This window comes from Odocoileus virginianus, chromosome 19 (assembly GCF_023699985.2).
Source record: "Odocoileus virginianus isolate 20LAN1187 ecotype Illinois chromosome 19, Ovbor_1.2, whole genome shotgun sequence".
NCBI lineage: Eukaryota > Metazoa > Chordata > Mammalia > Artiodactyla > Cervidae > Odocoileus > Odocoileus virginianus.
In genome coordinates, this window is record NC_069692.1 from 37,806,320 (window position 1) to 37,824,438 (window position 18,119).

Consider the following 18,119-nt stretch of genomic DNA (forward strand, 5'->3'; position numbering starts at 1 on the left):
TAAGGTAGATACAACATTATATTATAATTATAACTCCAAGTTGAAACAGGGTAGTTTTAGAGATAAATAGAGCTGTAACCTGAAACGTGCTATTATTTCCCTTAGGTGGGAGGTGCTAGAAAGACATGAATAAGGTATATGTGCTCACTGTTAACTGCAGGCTGTACCAAGATCTGTCTACACAGCATCACCGATCATGTTTTAGCTTATCCTCCGATATTTTCAATCACTAATAGATATTTCTTATAGTAATACAGCCAGTATTGTGTATGGATAAGAGAATACTATTGCTGTATACAGTCATAAACTCACACCAATGATAAACATAGACTATCAGAATTTTCCTGTTGGTTTCTTAGGTGCCCTTCTTTTGACAGACACAAACATGTTTGTTTCTTGTGAGGATTTTCAGTGTTACTCTACTGATAGAATAGCCAGATGGTGAAGAGTTCCTATAAAACTAATTCTGTGAATTTCATCTCCATCCTTGTACTTATTTTTGTATTAAAAGGACTTACTGGCAAAATACCTCTGAGAGCATCAAAACTTCAAGCTTAAATCTGGCAAACTGTAAGTTTCTCTTTAATATGAAAACTTATGTTCCATCCCTTATAAATGAATCTCACATGAAAGATATGTATAACATATGGCAAAGGAAATGCAATAGCAATGGATAACAACCAAATAGAATGATATAATACTCTCAAGTTGGGGCTTCCCAGGTGGCTGGTGGTGCTAGTGGTAAAGAATCCACCTGCCAATGCAGGAGATGCTGGAGACACCAGTTCAATTCCTGGATCTGGAAGATCCCTTGGGGAAGGAAATGGCAGCCCACTCCAGTATTCTTGCCTGGAGAATCCCATGGACAGAGGAGCCTGGGGTGCTGCAGTCCATAGGGTCACAGAGTTGGACATGACTGAGTGAGCGCACACACAATATCCTGAGGCTAGGTTAGAGTATTAGAAGTATAGGCTAGAGTGTATAACATTAGAAGCAGAAAGACCTGTGATGAGCAACAAACAATAACTGGAGTAGCTGAGGCAGGGATTCTGGGCAAGAGTCCTGCACGGCCTTGGCTAACGTACTTTTTGTGTCTTAGTGGCCTGATGATAACAAACATGCATAATTCCTGGTGCTGTGCAAGGATTAATTAAATCAGTTAATGTGTGTCACAAAGAACAATAGCTGGCCTTTGGAAACATGCTATTAAAATTAACTACCATTATTTGACAGCTTTCAGGTTTCCCAGCTGGCTCTAGTGGTAAAGAACCTGCCTGCCAATGCAGGAGACATAAGAGATTGGGTCTGAAAGATCCCCTGGAAGAGGGCATGGCAACCCAATTCAGTATTCTTGCCTAGAGTATCCCAATGGACGAGGAGCCTAGCGGGCTTTAGTCCATGGGGTCACAGAGAGTCGGACATGATTGAAGCAACTGAGCATGCATGTACTTGATAGCTTTCAGGCTTTAAGCTTACAATTTAATCTTTCCTTTCTTAAAGGTAATATTGTAACTTATCTTCCACCTTCTCTCCACCATCCCCCTGAAAAAAATGTTAGTTTTGTCAAATGCTTTTTCTTCATCTATTGAGATAATCATATGATTTTGTCTTTCATTCCATTAGAGTCATGTCTCACATTGACTGATTTAAATCACGATTGTATCCTAGGGATAAATCATACTTGATCATGGTTTATAATCCTTTTGTGTGTGCTAAGTTACTTCAGCTGTGGCCGACTCTTTGTGACTCTATGGACCATAGCCTGCCAGGCTCCTCTGTTCATGGGATTCTCCAGGGAAGAATAATGGAGAAGGTGATGCTGGGGCTCTCAGGATTGCCTGCAGGTCCAGTGGCAGGCAGTGGTGGTAGCTGGAGTCTGTCATATGCACAACCTGGGTTTGGGCAGTTTGCAAATACACGTTTTGGTGGGGGCCAGGACCAGCAGCAAGAGCCAGGGCCAACTGCAGCCACTCTGGCAACTGCAGGGTTTCTGGGGTCAGCATGCACTTCTGTGGTTTGGGGAACTTGCCAGAGACATGAGCACAACAGTGAAGGCTGCTGAGGGAAGTCAGGCCAGTGGGATGCAGATACACAGTCAGAGGGTCTAGTGACAAGCAAGGCCAGCAAAGCAGGCCATCTAGAAGAGACAGGTCCAGAGTTGGGCTCAAAAGCAGCTGTGAGGCCCCAGCTCTCAGCGTTCTACTGCATCTGGTCACTGCAGGGTCTTCCTATGGGTGAGTTCACGAGAGTGGAGGCTAGTGAAGTGATCTAGACTAGAGGTGTGTAGGTGCGGAGCTGGTGGACAGAGTTGCAGGTGAGACTAATTGTACAGGCCGGTGAGAGGAACTAGGGCCCGATCTGAGTGTGCATTTCACCGTCACTGTAACTCACCAGAGGCTTGCACACGGGGACCCAGTCACAGGCGTCAGAACTGCAGTGCGCGTGTGCACAAGGTCTGCCCCCAAGGCTCACACAGCCACAAGGGGCGGTCACCCAGATCCAGGCTACTGTCTTACTCTCCTGCAGACACAAAGGCACAGACTGGAGGCGTGTGCAGATCCTTGTTCTGGCAGGGTAGGAGAGAGAGAGCAGGGAAGGATGCAGACAGCTAGCACCTGCAAACTGTATCTGGGGGGCAAAAAAATGGTCAGCTCTGTAGGGGTCTACACAGGCAAAAGAAAGCTGTTCTCCTTCCCCTTTTGTGTGGCTTTTCTCAAGTTTTTTTTGTTCTACTATGTTTCCTGAAGTTTTGTACCCTACGGACTCCTGAGCAATCTGAGAGCTGCTTTTGTTTATGGATAGCTGTCTAGTTGCTGATCTTGGAGGGGCAACTGGACTGGCAAAAGGTTTCATACTCTGCCATTTTGGCAAGGTCACTCATCCAGATTTAATTCTTAAATGTTAGTATTACTGGAAAAAGCATATCTATGATTACTGAATGTTATCATGAGCTATAATTTCTCATACCGTTCTGGAGCAGAGATATACTTTCTACCTATAAAAAGAAATGTTGAATGAATCATGACATTTTCTTGGAATTTATAAAAAAACTCAAAGGTAAACTAAAAGAGTACTAAAATTTTAGGAAATTGGAATGAAAGTAGATCAAAGTTTTTAAATGCTATAAACAGTAATTATGTGATAAAATAGACCAAAGTACCTTGTAATATATTAGAAAGTTATAGGGAGAAGTATAGTTTAAGTTTAATCGTAAAGAATGGAAAGAGTACATTTCTGATTATAAGTAACTAAGAATCCAACTCAAATCCACAAACAATATAGAAACTAAAATGTTTAAAGACTGGCGTGGCTTCAGATGAGGCTTGATTTTGAATATTGTCATCAAAGTCCAATGTATGCCCAAGTGTATAGCACCGTTGTTTCACCTATTAAGGGAATTTGCATAAGGGAAAAATTGGTTAATAATAGACAATTCTCCATGCACCTCACATATTGCACATCTTGAGAGAAAGACACTGCCTTTCTTCCAAAGTATCTTGTCAGGGATGGGTATACAGTGAACAACCTTGAAAGATACAAATGAATATCTCTCTCCTGAGCAAAGAGAAGGCTGTCCTCAGCACTTCTCTCTCTCTCACATCCCAGTTCCAATCCACCAGAAAATGTTAGCTCTGTGTTAAAAACATATCCAAAATCTAATGCTTTCTCTATGTTACTAACGCTGACACTAGGCTTCAACATCTTTTGCCTGGGTTGCTACAGTTTTCCTGCTTCTACCTTGCCCATTCACCCCTCTACAGTTTATTTGCAACTCAGAATGAAATCAGTACTTTAAAAGATGTATAATTTATATCTTTCACTCAAAATTCTCCCATAGCTCACTGTTTCAATGAGTAAAGTTCAAAGTCTTTAGAGAGGCCTACCAAGTCCAACATGAGCCACACCCTCCCCTCCTCACTACTTCTCTGATCTGACTCCTTATTACTCTCCTGTCCATTCATTCTGTTCCACCCACTCTGCTTCCCAAGCTAATTCTAAAGTATCTAGACCAGCATGATCTGTTCAGCCTCTTCATTTTCTGTTTCTTCTTCCTGAAGGTGTTCCTCCTCTAGCTATGCCATGGCTAACTTCCTTACCTTTCTGAAAGTATTTGTTCACTTTTCAACTCCTGACCGTCTGTAAATTTACAGCCTTCCTTCACTCCCACCCTAGCTCTTATCATTTCATGTTTCTTTTTTTTCCCCACATTACTAATCACCTTCTGACTTGCTCTAAAATTCACCATATAGACAGTTTATTGGGACTTCCCCGGTGGCTCAGGCAGTAAAGAGTCTGCCTGCAACACAGGAAATCCAGGTTCAATCCCTGCATCAGGAAGATCCCCTGGAGAAGGAAATGGCCACCCACTCCAGTATTGTTGTCCGGAGAAACCCATGCACAGAGGAACCTAATGGGCTACAGTCCAAGGGGTCACAAAGAGTCAGACATGACTGAGTGACTAAACACACACATTCTTTTGGTATAATTAGAAGTCCACAGGATATATTTTTATCTATGTTTTCAATGATGTTTCCAAGCACATAGCACAGTGCATGCATGCATGCTAAGTCACTTCAGTAGTGTCAGACTTTGTGATCCAGTGTTTGTGATTGGGACCCACCAGGCTCCTCTGTCCATGGGATCTCTATGCTAGAATACTGGAGTGAGTTGTCATGCCCTTCTCCAGGGGATCTTCCCAACCCAGGGATCAAACTCATGTCTCTCATGTCTCCTGCATTGGCAGGAGGATTCTTCACCGCTAGTGCCACCTGGGAAGCCCACACAGAGCAGTACTACCCACACAATCCATGCTCAATAAATAATAGCTTAATAAAGGATGAAATGTCTCTCCTCAAAGCTCCTATGGAAAAAGATAAAGCATACTTATATTCATACATAATTCATAATGTTGCTGTTCCTATGTTTTTCTTGACAGAGGCAATTTTAACAATATCCCAAAGTTTTCCGCTAGAATAAAACCCCTCGTGGTATGATGTAAGTTTTGAATATACTGTTAGTCATGACTTAGGCCTATTTAGGTTCTCAGATAGAAGTTAATCTTAGTCCTAAAAATTGTTGGGACTGATTAACAATGCTTTCTTCCTGAAGACAGAAAATTTGGGACCCCTTTGGAATTTACAGTAAATGTACATTCACTGTTTGCTGCTCATTTTCTTGCTTCTCTTAGAAAAATATTTTGCAAGTTTCAGGTTACAGCTTTCTATTTTTCTCTTAAGCAACCTTGTCTCAATTTTAATGATGTGATTATATCATAGTGCTCTATTTGCTTCTACTACAAAAATTCTGGCACAAATTTGGGCAATTGCAAAAAGTGCAATTATTTAGATTGGAAGGAAACACAAAAGTGATTTAACTAAGGCAGTAAACATCAGGGAAAATATAGAAACATGATGAGTTCTTCATTGTCCTATTCTGTTCTGCTAATAGATGAATTACATAGCAGCAAATAAAATTTAAAGTTATTATCTTACAAAGTAAGTTATATTAATAAATTTTAGGACAAATATATGATGAGCAAATCATACTATTCATGCCTTAATCTAAAAACCTTACATCTAGGAGTCAAAAAAAATGTAAGCACATTCTTAAAAAGAAAACAACTATTAACTTTATAAAAAAAAAAAATGAGGTGAGAAAATAATTATAAAGTACACATTTTTGTTTTTGCTTTAGTTTGGTAACAATATACAATCCTATCAGACATATGTGAGACTTCCTGGCTCAGAGTTAATCCTCAATAAATATCAGTTTCTTTCATTAACTTGCATTTATGCAATCTTGCCAATATTCGGTATTACATTTTTTAAAAAATCCAATGTGAAAGCAAAATAGGGTGTTTTATTGTTTTAATAATGCATTTTTTGTTATTAAACACTTTTTCCATAGGTTTATTGGCCATTAGTATTTCTTATGTTCCTTGCATGGTTTTACCTTTTATTTTTCCAATAGAGTGTTAATCTTTTGCTTATTGATTTCTTGAAAGTTTTATAGATTAGAATACAAAGTCTTTGATTTACATATATGGCAAACATTTGACATTTGCTTATGATATCTTTTTTTTTCACTTCAGGATAATTAAATTTTTTTATAGTCAAGACATCAATCTCTCCTTTGATGAAATACTTTGTAAGAACTTCCTCAGCTTGAGTTCAGACATATATTTTCCTATACTTTTTAAAAGTTACTTTCATTTGTCATATTTACTGTATCTGAAATTTATTTTAGATTATGGCACAAGGTGAAAATAACTTTTATCTAAATAGATTACCAATCTGCATGAGTTTAATGATATAATATTTATCTTGTAAAACTAAAGCTAAGCTACAATTTTCATCATTTGGAGTTATTGCAAATAACACAATCTTAATTCTTAAATGTATAAAATAAAGATGTGTACAATAAAAATTTACTTTAGTATTTAATTTTGCAATGCTTTTATTTAAGTTCTGAGTGAAGAAATTCAAAATGAAAATGTGTACATTACATGCATTCCATGAGTGTATTAGCTTTAGACTATTGCTATTCTAGAAATTGATAATATAAATGATACTATATAAAAATAACCTTCTAGAAAACAATAAAATTAAATGGGAGAAAGGATAGATAGATCAATGGGACATTATATAGAACCTCAAAATAGACCCATACAATATATAGATGATCTTTGACAAAGGGGCAAAGATTTTCCAATGGAGAAAGGATAGTTTTGTTTCATTTTTTAACAGTGCTAGAACAACTGAATACCCTTGTGCAAAAACAAACAAAACATACATATACATATACATATACCTAAGTGAAAAAAGGCCAATCTAAAAAGCCTAAATACTGTATGATTCTAATTATATGGCATTCTGGTCAGTAGTTGCCAGGAGTTGGTTGGGATGAAGATGATGGATAAATAGGCAGAGTACATTGTTGTGAAAATACTCTGTATGATACTATGATGGATATATGTCTTTATACATTTGTACAAACCTATAGAAAGTGCAGTACCAAGAGGAAACTCTGATGTAAATTATAGTCTTGGGTGCTTATGATTTTGTCAATATAGATTAATCAATTGCAACAAATATACCACTCTAGTGGGGGCTGTTGATAATGGGAGAAGCTATGCATTGTTGAGACAGTGTGTAATGGGAACTCTCTATATGTTTCTCTCAATTTTGATGTTAAACAAAAGCTGCTCTAAAGAAGCGGTCTATATATAAGGGGAAAAAAACAGATCTAGACACAAATCTCATACCTTTCAAAAAATTAACTCAAAATGCACCATAGATAAAAATGTTAAATCAAAAACTATAAAACTCCTAGAAAATAGCATCAGAGAAAATCAGATGATGTTGGGTTTTGCAAGGAATTTTTTAAGACAACACCAAAGAACAACACCAACCCATTAAAGAAACAAATGATGAACTGAAATTCATTCAGGCAAAAAAATGAAACTTGAGGTTCTATTCTGCACAGGCATTGTCAAAAGAATGAGAAGAAAAGCTAGATATTGGAACAAATGGTTTCAAAAGAAATATCTGATAAAGAACTGCTATTCAAAATATACAAAGAACTCTTAAATCTCAATAAAATGAACAACCCAATTAAAGACCTAAAGAGATAGTTTTCCAAAGAAGGCATACAGATAGCCATATGGCACAGGAAAGATGCTCAAAATTAGCAGTAATTATTGACTATGCATTGCCTAATACATGCTGTTGTTTAGTTGCCAAGTCTTGCCCATCTCTTTTGTGACCCCATGGACTGCAGCCTGCCAGACTCCTCTGGCCACAGGATTTTCCAGGCAAGAATACTGGTGTGGATTGCCATTTCCTTCTTTAGCAGATCTCCCCAAACCAGGGACTGAAGCCACGCCTCATGCATTGGCAGGTAGATTTTTTTTTTTTTTTATCACAAAGCCATTTTGGAAGCCCTGTCTAATAGATTGCATTGAATAAAATGTTCATGCAATTTAAATCATATATGATCTTTTTCCTTATGTAAGTTTCAGGTGTATAGTTATAGTTTTACATTCATTTGAAATACAAATTCACTACCACCAGAAGTCTAGCTGCTATCCATCATCGTAGAGTTGATCCCCCTTCTCAATATAATTTCTCTTAACTGTAGTAATAATAGAATGGGTTGCAGATATTAAATGAGAAAGAATGAAAGTAACAAAAGTGTTATATGTGCAACAAATAATGAAAAATAAACATGTGAACAATAAAAGGATTTCAGTACAGAGAAACATAAATTCATTTATATATAACCATCAGAATACACATTAAATTTTACTGTTTGAGACTTTAAGCCTAGTCTATCATTCTGATTATATTGAATAGCAAAAAAAAAAGCAGCAAAATGAGGGAATAGAAAAAAATCTTTGTCTTTCAGAAAATTTGAACAATAGATCCATAGACTTTCTTGATTTTGGCCCATCGAAGAAAACAACTTTTAAATATGTTTTCCAATCTCCAGAAAGTATTTGCAACGTTTGTGCATTTGGTTTCAGATTGTATGCGTTCCTACTGAACTAGTTACCTTCTAACCAGTCTACCTCGGCCATGCATCTTTCTGTCCATGCTCTGCTGCTGCTGCCGCTAAGTCCTATCAGGCGTGTCCGACTCTGTGCGACCCCTTAGACTGCAGCCCACCAGGCTCCCCCGTCCCTGGGATTCTCCAGGCAAGAATCCTGGAGTGGGTTGCCATTTCCCTCTCCAATGCATGCATGCATGCTAAGTCGCTTCAGTCATGTCCGATCTGTGCGACCCTGTGGACAGCAGCCCACCAGGCTCCCCTGTCCACGGGATTCTCCAGGCAAGAACACTGGAGTGGGTTGCCAGTTCCTTCTCCATTCCATGTGGAAGCAGCCATAATTCAAGAAAACGTCTACTTCCAGCAGAATTTTACAGTTGATTGGGACATAAGGAACATATATTTCAATTCTAGCAGTTTACACGTGAAAGAACTGAGTATCTGAGAGTTTGAATTATTTTCCCATGGTCATGTATCTGGTTAGAAGCTGACTTGGTTACCTGAAAAAAATTGTTGAATTTGAAACAGAGTTTTTTATGTCCAGCCTGAAGGAAATGTAACATTTATACCAGTGAGGAAAAAAATTAGAATATTCTTATTCCGCTACGTGCTTTAAAATTTCATCTCCTTTACTTTTTGACAAATCTTTAAAATATTTTATAATTTGGTTTACAAATTGACATTGGGTAAAGAGAAACATTTAAGATGTTCTTTTAATTCCATATGAAAAGGACCATCAATTATTTCACAGTAGTGCTAATATAGAGATTCCATAAAACAAATGGGTACCAGAAGCCTTTCTTCTATTTCTACTGAAATTATAGGATCAGGTTTAAGCATTCTTATTTCAATCAATTGTTATCTTTTTCAGGGGTTCATTTTAAGATACTTTCCTGGGTTTCTCTTTTCCCCCTCAGACTTGAATATAAGCTAAATGTACCACACAAAGTCCTTATGGCATAAACACATGTGTGACATTTTGAACTAGAAACATTTCATTATATATAACTGGTTTTCACCACCAAAGTTTACTTTTATTCTCTTCTATTTGATGAAAAGTCACCTAAGTTCATAAATTGATAATGAATTCCCCAAAGTTATAAATATGATGTCAAATATCCCAATTGAAGTGAAAAATTAGATTTGCATGTATGATTGCAGACCTAGCTTAAGCAAAAGACTGGCTGACTCTGAGATGATCCCCAAAGCTAGCCTATCAGCATAAGATTCAGCAATCTTGCTTTCTTCTGTCCACAAAGATAAGTTGTTTTGATTGATTGTTATATAAATGGGGTCTGGTATGACTGAAAAACAGTTCTAAATGTTGTAACTCAGCCCTCAAATGCTGTTTATCTCAAATAATTTTTGAAGCAATTAAATGACAGTGTATGTAAAGCACTTAACCACAGTGCTTAACGACCTGAAAGCCAACCAAAAGTATTCCACTTTTATTTCCTCTCTTTAGGTACTCAAAATCCTCTGCTAACCTCTGCTCTTTGAAATATGGCTACTTTTATTTGACAACCCTTCTTAGAAATTCCTAGTCCTCCTGGTGGAGTGAATCACATCTTTAACTACATTTTACGTCCCTTTCACCTCTTTTATAGTATTTGCCTTTCCTTGAATATTACATTTAGTTATATCTGTGTCCTTTTCCAGAGGACTTGCTCCTGGAGTGCTGTAGGTTATGTTGGATTCAGTCTTGTATACAAGAGGAATTTATCGTTCAGTAAACATTCATGAGTGAAAATAATTGTTACAGAAGAATTAACCCTACTGAGATGAGTGTTATGCCATGTCTACATAATGCTGTATATCTGATTAGTTAGAATCAGGTTGCATTTATTTCCTCAATACATAGCTAGAAAATATACCCTTTTATTGACAAAACATTTCATCTTTTACAAAAAGTTTAATAATTTGTGTATGTTTACATTTAATTTAGCCTTCAAATTTTCAAAGCATATTGCTCAATTTGTCTACTTTGCATAAAATTTTATTTATATCTACATTCAGTTTTTTTAAAGCATTAATTTAATTTCAATAGCATAGCCAATATGTTGCTAATAAATTAAAATTCAGTCATCAACCAATTCTGGGTGTAACTTTCACTGTAACTCATATATAAAGCTTCTGAGAGGTAAGTATAATTTCTAAGACTAAAGGGGGAAATTTATCCTTGGAGTCACGTATAATAATGACTAAGCTTTGTATTTTAATACTTATAAGAAAAAACATCTATATGTTTTATGTTAGGAAGTGAATTTTTCAAGTTTCACTAGTAACTTTTCGCTTAAATCTTAATACATCTGAAGTAACAGGGAGAAAGAAAAGACATGTTTGATTTGACTTTAATCTTAGGTCATTGACAGCCAAAAATGTAATTAACATCCAAAACTGAAAGGGAGAGAATAGAAGCTTTAATGTCCTTAATGTCAAAATAGTTGGCTTACTATACAGGAAAATATGAGGAAACATTAGACCAGATCTCAGTATCTATTTACTTTAATGTATAATTTAGCATTTGTTTGCTTAGATGAAAGATAACTTCCTTCAATTATATCAGATTCTGTACTTCCCTACATGTTACATGCCATGTTACTACTCGAGTGTATGAAAGTTTAATCGTGCCTGAGATATTTCACAAGAAAGCAAATAATGATCATTTGCAATAAGTTTATTATAGGGTGGAAACTTATCTCCTCAGTGGGTTAAATTTAGGTGTTTTAAAATAAAAATACTCCAGTAGAACAGGTTACCCTGTTTATGAAATTGTCTTTTGTCTTTATTTTTTGAACACAAAACTTATTTCTCTGCAATCAGGAATATATTTAAATTATTTTGCAGGATTAGATATGAACCAGTATAGGTGTCACTAGGCATCATTAAGTAATACATTCCATTGTATAATTCTATAAAAAGGTTTAGTTTGGGGAGTTTTCACAGCAACAAGAAAGGAGGACTACAGTGTTCCTGCGTAATTTATTATTTATCTATATCAAAATTACATCACCTAATAGATTGTTCTTCAAAAGGCATAAATGAATCCTAGTGTCTGTTATATAATTAACATTTATTTACTCAACTTCTTGACCTTCCAAAGCTATGTTACCCTGCTATATCTCAGAAAAGCCAGAAGTACAGCCCTGACCAGAATTACCTACAAAAAGGGGCATAATTTAAGCAATGAATAGATGTGGTAGGGGATATTAACAACCAGGTACTATACTAAAATGTAAGCATTTCTTAATAAGAACTTTCAAAACACTATAAAGTTAGGGATAGAGAAAATTAACTGACTCTGCATACCTGTCACTTCTTTTAACTTTTTAATTAGTTTTTGTTCTCTGCACCAGAAATGCCTCATTCTAATATTTTCCTCACTTCTGACTGATTATATTTAAGTTATTTGTTATTATAACTGAGAATTTTTAAGATATTGAGCATGCATATATGCATGAGTGTATATGTATAGTTGGTAAAGTCATGGCTCAGACAGTAAAGAATCTGCCTGCAATGCAGGAGACCTGGGTTTGATCCCTGGGTTGGGAAGATTAGTATATGTATATACAACACTTCTAATATTAAACCCTTGTTGCTTAGTCATTGAGTCATGTCTGACTGTGCAATCCCTTCTACTGTATACTACCAGGCCCTCTGTCCATGGGATTTCCCAGGCAAGAATACAGTTGTGGGGTGCCGTTCCTTCTCCAGGGGATCTTCCCTACCCAGATATCGAACTCACATCTCCTGCATTGGCAGGAGGATTCTTCACAACTGAGCCACCAGGGAAGCTTATTAAATCTTTATGTACATACATATAAAATTCCTAATTTTGTCATTTTTCACATGGTTGTTTATATACAAAGAATGACTTATGAGTTAGAAAGCTAGTAAAATATATACCTTTAAAACGTGAAAAACACAGCTAACATTTTAAATGCATTTTTCAATGAGTATTTGAAATTAAAGAAAATCACCTTTTTAGAATGTCACACTTATTTGATCAAACGTACACAACAGTTAGAAGCAGAAACTGCTAAGCTTATTGATCAAAGTCCTTAAGTGTTATAAGAAACCCAAATTTAATTTCAGAGCAAGTGTTTATACAGTTACTATATATTGACAATCATTAGGTATGGGATGTTATTTTCTAGTAATTCTGCATAGGCACCAATACAAATTATATATATGTGTGTGTGTGTGTGTGTGTGTGTGTGTGTGTGTGTGTGTATATATATAAAGCACAAGTAAATTTTGGTGCTTAATTTCTAATATATAAAATAAAATCTATACATTGTTTAATTTTTATATTTGTATAGTTATAACTATGAAGCACTATATTAATTACTGAATCACATTATCTTCAATTTTTAGATTACCAGAAATTATTATTTTTCTGTATTTACCAAATGTTACATAGCTATGCATCCATGACTTGTATAATCAGAATAGACTTTTTTCTCTAAGGAGAAAAATGTTTGTTTTTTTCTGTAAAGCCTGCCCCTCATTCAGCGCCTTGCTCAGAAGCCCTGGATGGCAGTGTGGGAGCCGCGCGTCCCTGCCTGCAGTCATCACTCCAGCACGTGTCCCACCGTCACTCTGGGCTTGAGTGCAGGCTGTGTATTTGGGGTGACTTTATGCTGGTGTGCACAAAAGTCCAGCTTCTAACTAGTTTAGAAGAGAATTACATATAAACAACATTCTGGACAAAAGGAAGAGAACTACAAACATGCAGACCATCTAGATTATCAAGGGTGTACTGCTTTCTTTTAACTCAAAGTACTATTACCTTTGGAAAAGGAAACAGCAACCCACTCCACTATTCTTACCTGGAGAATTTCATGGACACAGGAGCAGGCTACGGTCCATGGGGTGGCAAAGAGTCGAACCCAACTGAGTGACTAACACAGATGTTACCTTATAAGAATGACATCATTGACTACATTTGTTAATATGAAACTCAATTTTTCAATCTATAAACAAAATAATAAAAAGCCCAACTTTGTACTGTTATGAAGTTTTGCTAACACTACATATGATATTTGTGGAATTACTCTTCTAAGTAATCTGCAACAGGAAAATCTGGATTGCATTTGGCCACTAGTCATGCAACTATAAATGTAAATCTTGTTAAAAACAACCCAGAACAAACTTCTTCATAATTCTCTTCACTAAAATAGAAAAAAATTGCCAAGTTTATGGATCACCTAATCTGACTAAAAGTTATTTAAATGGTCCTTTGTTATTTTGAGAGATTTATACCATACAGTCAATTTTTTTTCAATTCCTCTTATTTGTATTTTTCTCTCTCATGTAAGTGCATTTACTCAGTCTTTGTACTATACATTCTGTTTTAAGTAAAACATCTGTGTGTTACCACCTGCCTACCACCACCCCTGCAAAAATGTGGTTTCTGCAAACTAACAAGAACAAACTGACACAACAGAAATACACAGCTGTAGGTGGATGGAGGGTCTTCCATCTGTAGTGCACACCCCTTATGGTAATTCGACAAAGGTTATACAGGTTGGAATAATATGTGCAAGGTAAAATTAAATAAAACTAGAAATCTAACTTTAGATATTGAAATATTTCTCTGCTTTATCCTTTGATTATATTGCTAAATGCAGAAAAACAGTCTTGATAATGTGCTACAAAATAATTTTTATATAATTTCATCAAATAGATATCAAATGTCACAACTTAAGTAGCAGAATTATGATTATTTATTAAAAATAATATGCCATTCTTCAGAAAGGCTAAGATATTGCCTATTCTTTTTGGACTTTTCCTACCAATGAGATAAGATTTAGTGTTAACTTCTAGGTATGAGCTTTTAAAATTTTACCTTAGCCTATCTTAACCATGTAGGAATCTCTCTATTTTAGAGCACTGGTTAATACATCCCAGATTGCTATCAGGATGGTTTCATTTTGATTATGATGATGAAAATTTTATCATTTAATTACAATCTTGTTCTAATTATAAGATGTTTTATTTTAAAGAGGATTTCAGTGCCTAAGGAAATTAACCTTTTTCATTTCTGTATAAATGACAAAGCCTTCCTAAGCTATATTACATAACAATTTCAAATATTTATTTCTGCCATATTTTCAAGAAATAAGGATTTAATCAAATGACATTTATTTTTCTAATTTTATTTGTGATTCAAATGTGTAAATTAAACTCAATGTCTTATTTATTCACATTTATAAGATAGAACTATTTATCATTTTTGATAAAAAATTTATAGTACAAAACAATTTAAACTATAAGAACCAAGATCTAATGTCTGTATATATATTTTCAGGAAATGAAGGAATGTTCTTTTCTCTGACAATCTATAGAAACATAAACATCCTAGTCAGATCTCATTTGTATCAAATTCCATTTGATTGAATTATAATTTGTAATAAATAAAATTGATACATTTTCACTGAACAATGTGATAATTTCAACAAATGCATATCCCCATCTTGCTATCACCACAATCAAGATACAGAATATTTTTATCACCACAAAATATCTCATGTAACTTTGATGTTAATTATTTCCTACTTCTCCTAACCTCTGCCCCAATCAACAGTGAACCACATTAACTATTTTATAGACAACATACATTAGTTGAACCTCATCTAGAGTTTCATATAATGTATTTGGTTTTGTTGTTTGGCTTGTTTTGTTATGCTTTTTGCCATAGCATTTAAAAAATGTATTTTCTATGTATTTTTATGTCTATATTTTTGTGTATTATGAAGGCACTTTTAGTAGGAATATTTTTAGAATTATCAACCATTTGTTCCCCCCAAAAATGTGAATCATATTCCATTGTATGGCCATAAAATAATTTATTCACCTTTTTTAAAATTTTTTTCCCACTTTTGATTATTGTCAATTAAATTATTGTGAATATGATCTGTATACAGTTCTTCATGTGGATTCACACTTTCATTTCCTTAGGATAACTACCTAGGACTAAAATTGTTGTTAAACACAAACATTATATAACCTAATTTTTTTAAAGTATTAAATGGTTTTCAAAAGTATGTTTAACACTTCCTACTACTACTAGTGAGATATGAGTGTTCCAGTTGTTCCTCGTTCTCAACAACACTTTGTGGTGCTCATCTTTTTACTTGTAGCCATTTTAGAGGGTCTTTGGTGGATCTTTTGTGGTTCTGAACTGCAGTTTATTGATGACTAGACCTTTAAGTATGGCTGTTTTCATTTAATTATAGAGTGTGTGCATTGATACGTGTCATTCATCAAGTGTCCATTTATATCTATTGCCCATTTTAATACATTTTATTAAATAATTCAAGTATTTTTTAAATATATTCGAGATTACAAATCTTTGCTTTTATACATTCAGGACTGTAGTCCTTTGTACTGTTTATTTTCTTTAACTTTTTCAAGTTCAATTTATTGTTTATTCTATAGCTATTAATATTTTGTGACTTGTCAAAGAAATATTTGCCTATATCAAGCTCACAAAGATCTTTTTTCTGCATTCATCTTTATATTTCATATTTTGAACTTTTACCTTTGCTATAAAAATTACCATAGTAATGTTTTTCTATTCTGAGAAGTAAAGGTTGAATTCTTAACTTTCAGCTTTCAAGTGTAGATTTGGTTGGACTAGTACCATCTGTTGGAAAAAAAAGTATCTTTTTCTTTGAATTTAATCTTGAATTTCATTGAAGATTAACTAACCTCTAAAGGCTTATTTATGCAATCTCCTTTCTATTTCATTGTTACATATGTCTATCTTAACTTGTATTTCACATTATCTTGATTTCAGTGCTTTAAAGTAACACTTAAAAAATAAATTTAATGATTTTTTAATTTTCCAAAAAATTTGGTTACTATAAATTCTTTGGATATTCAAGTATGTTATAAAATTATCTCTATTTCTGGAGAAAACTTCTCAGGATGTGACTAGAATTGTATTGAATCTACAGGTAACTTTGGAGAGAATCAATTGGTAAACAGACTGATTCTTCAACCTCATGAATATTTTATTTTCAGAATATATATATTGCTCATATTTAAATTTGTTCTTACAATTCATATTTGTTGATGCTTTTATAAATTGTGTTCTTTTAAAATTAATTTTCAATTATTTATTGCTAATAATTGATGTCTTGTGTCCTTGCTAAACAGGATCATTCCTACGTAAACACAACCATTCAAGACCACAAGACCTTTGAGATCACAGTGGATTAATATTTCTCCTAAATTCATACAGCAAGATAAATAAGAAAAATGAAAAACAGAACTGTTTCCAATTAAAAGAACAAGATAAATCTTCTGAAAGAAAAATAAAGCAGACCTCTCCAGTCTATCAGATCCTGAGATCAAAAAAGACAAAATAAAAATGCTGAAGGCATTAAGAAAGAACAGAGAAACGTGGATCATTGTAACAAGGAACTAAAAGTAATAAACAGGAATCAATCAAAATTAGACAACTCAATTGCCAAGACAAAATGACCTAAAGGCAATAAATAGCAAATTAGATAATGTGGAGGAATGAGTAAGTGACCTGGAAGATGGAGACAGAGTACCAAAAATCACCAATCAGAAGAACAGAAAAAATAAAAGATGAAATAAAACTAAAGAATGACAGGAATAACTACTGTAAAAATTTTACAAACAGTTACATGCCAATAAATTGGACAAGCTAAAATAAATGATCAAGCTCCTAGAACCATATAGCTTGTCAAAACTAAATCATGAAAAAACATAATTTTAATATACTGATCACCAGAAGTGAAACAGAATTTGCAGTTAAAAAAAAAGATTCCCTGCATTTAAATCTAGGACTAAATGGGTTCACTGAGAAATTCTGTCAAACATACAGAGAATTTACACCATCCTTCTCAAACTCTTCCAAAATATTGAAGAGGAGGGAATATTCATTCTAGGAAGTCCCATCATCCTGATACCAAAACCAACAAAAACTCTACCCAACAATGAAAATTACATGCTAGTATCTTTGATTAAGTCCTCAAAAATATTAGCAAGGCAAATCCAATCACATATTAGAAAAGATCATGCACCATTATCAAGCTGGATTCATTCCAGGGTCACAAAGATGTTTCAACACATACAAAGCCAATGTGAAAGACCCCTACATATGCTGTCTAAAAGAGACTCATCTCAGACATAGGGACACACCCTGAAAAATGAGTGGCTGCAAAAAGATATTCATGCAAACAGAATTTAAAGAAAGCAGGAGTAGCAATATCCATATCAGATAAAATAGACTTTAAAATGAAGACCATTACGAAAACAAGGAGCATTACAAAGAATACTACATAATGATCAAGGGAGCAGTCCAAGAGGAAGATGTAACATTTGCAAGTATTTATGCACCCAACTTAGGAGGACCTCAATACAAAATGCAAATGATAGCAACTATTAAAGGGGAAATTGACAGTAACACAGTAATATTGGGGGACTTTAATATTGCACTCATATCAATGGAAAAAACATCCAGACAAAAAATTAATTAGGAAATACAAGCTTTAAATGATACATTGGACCAGTTGAACCTAAATTATATTTAC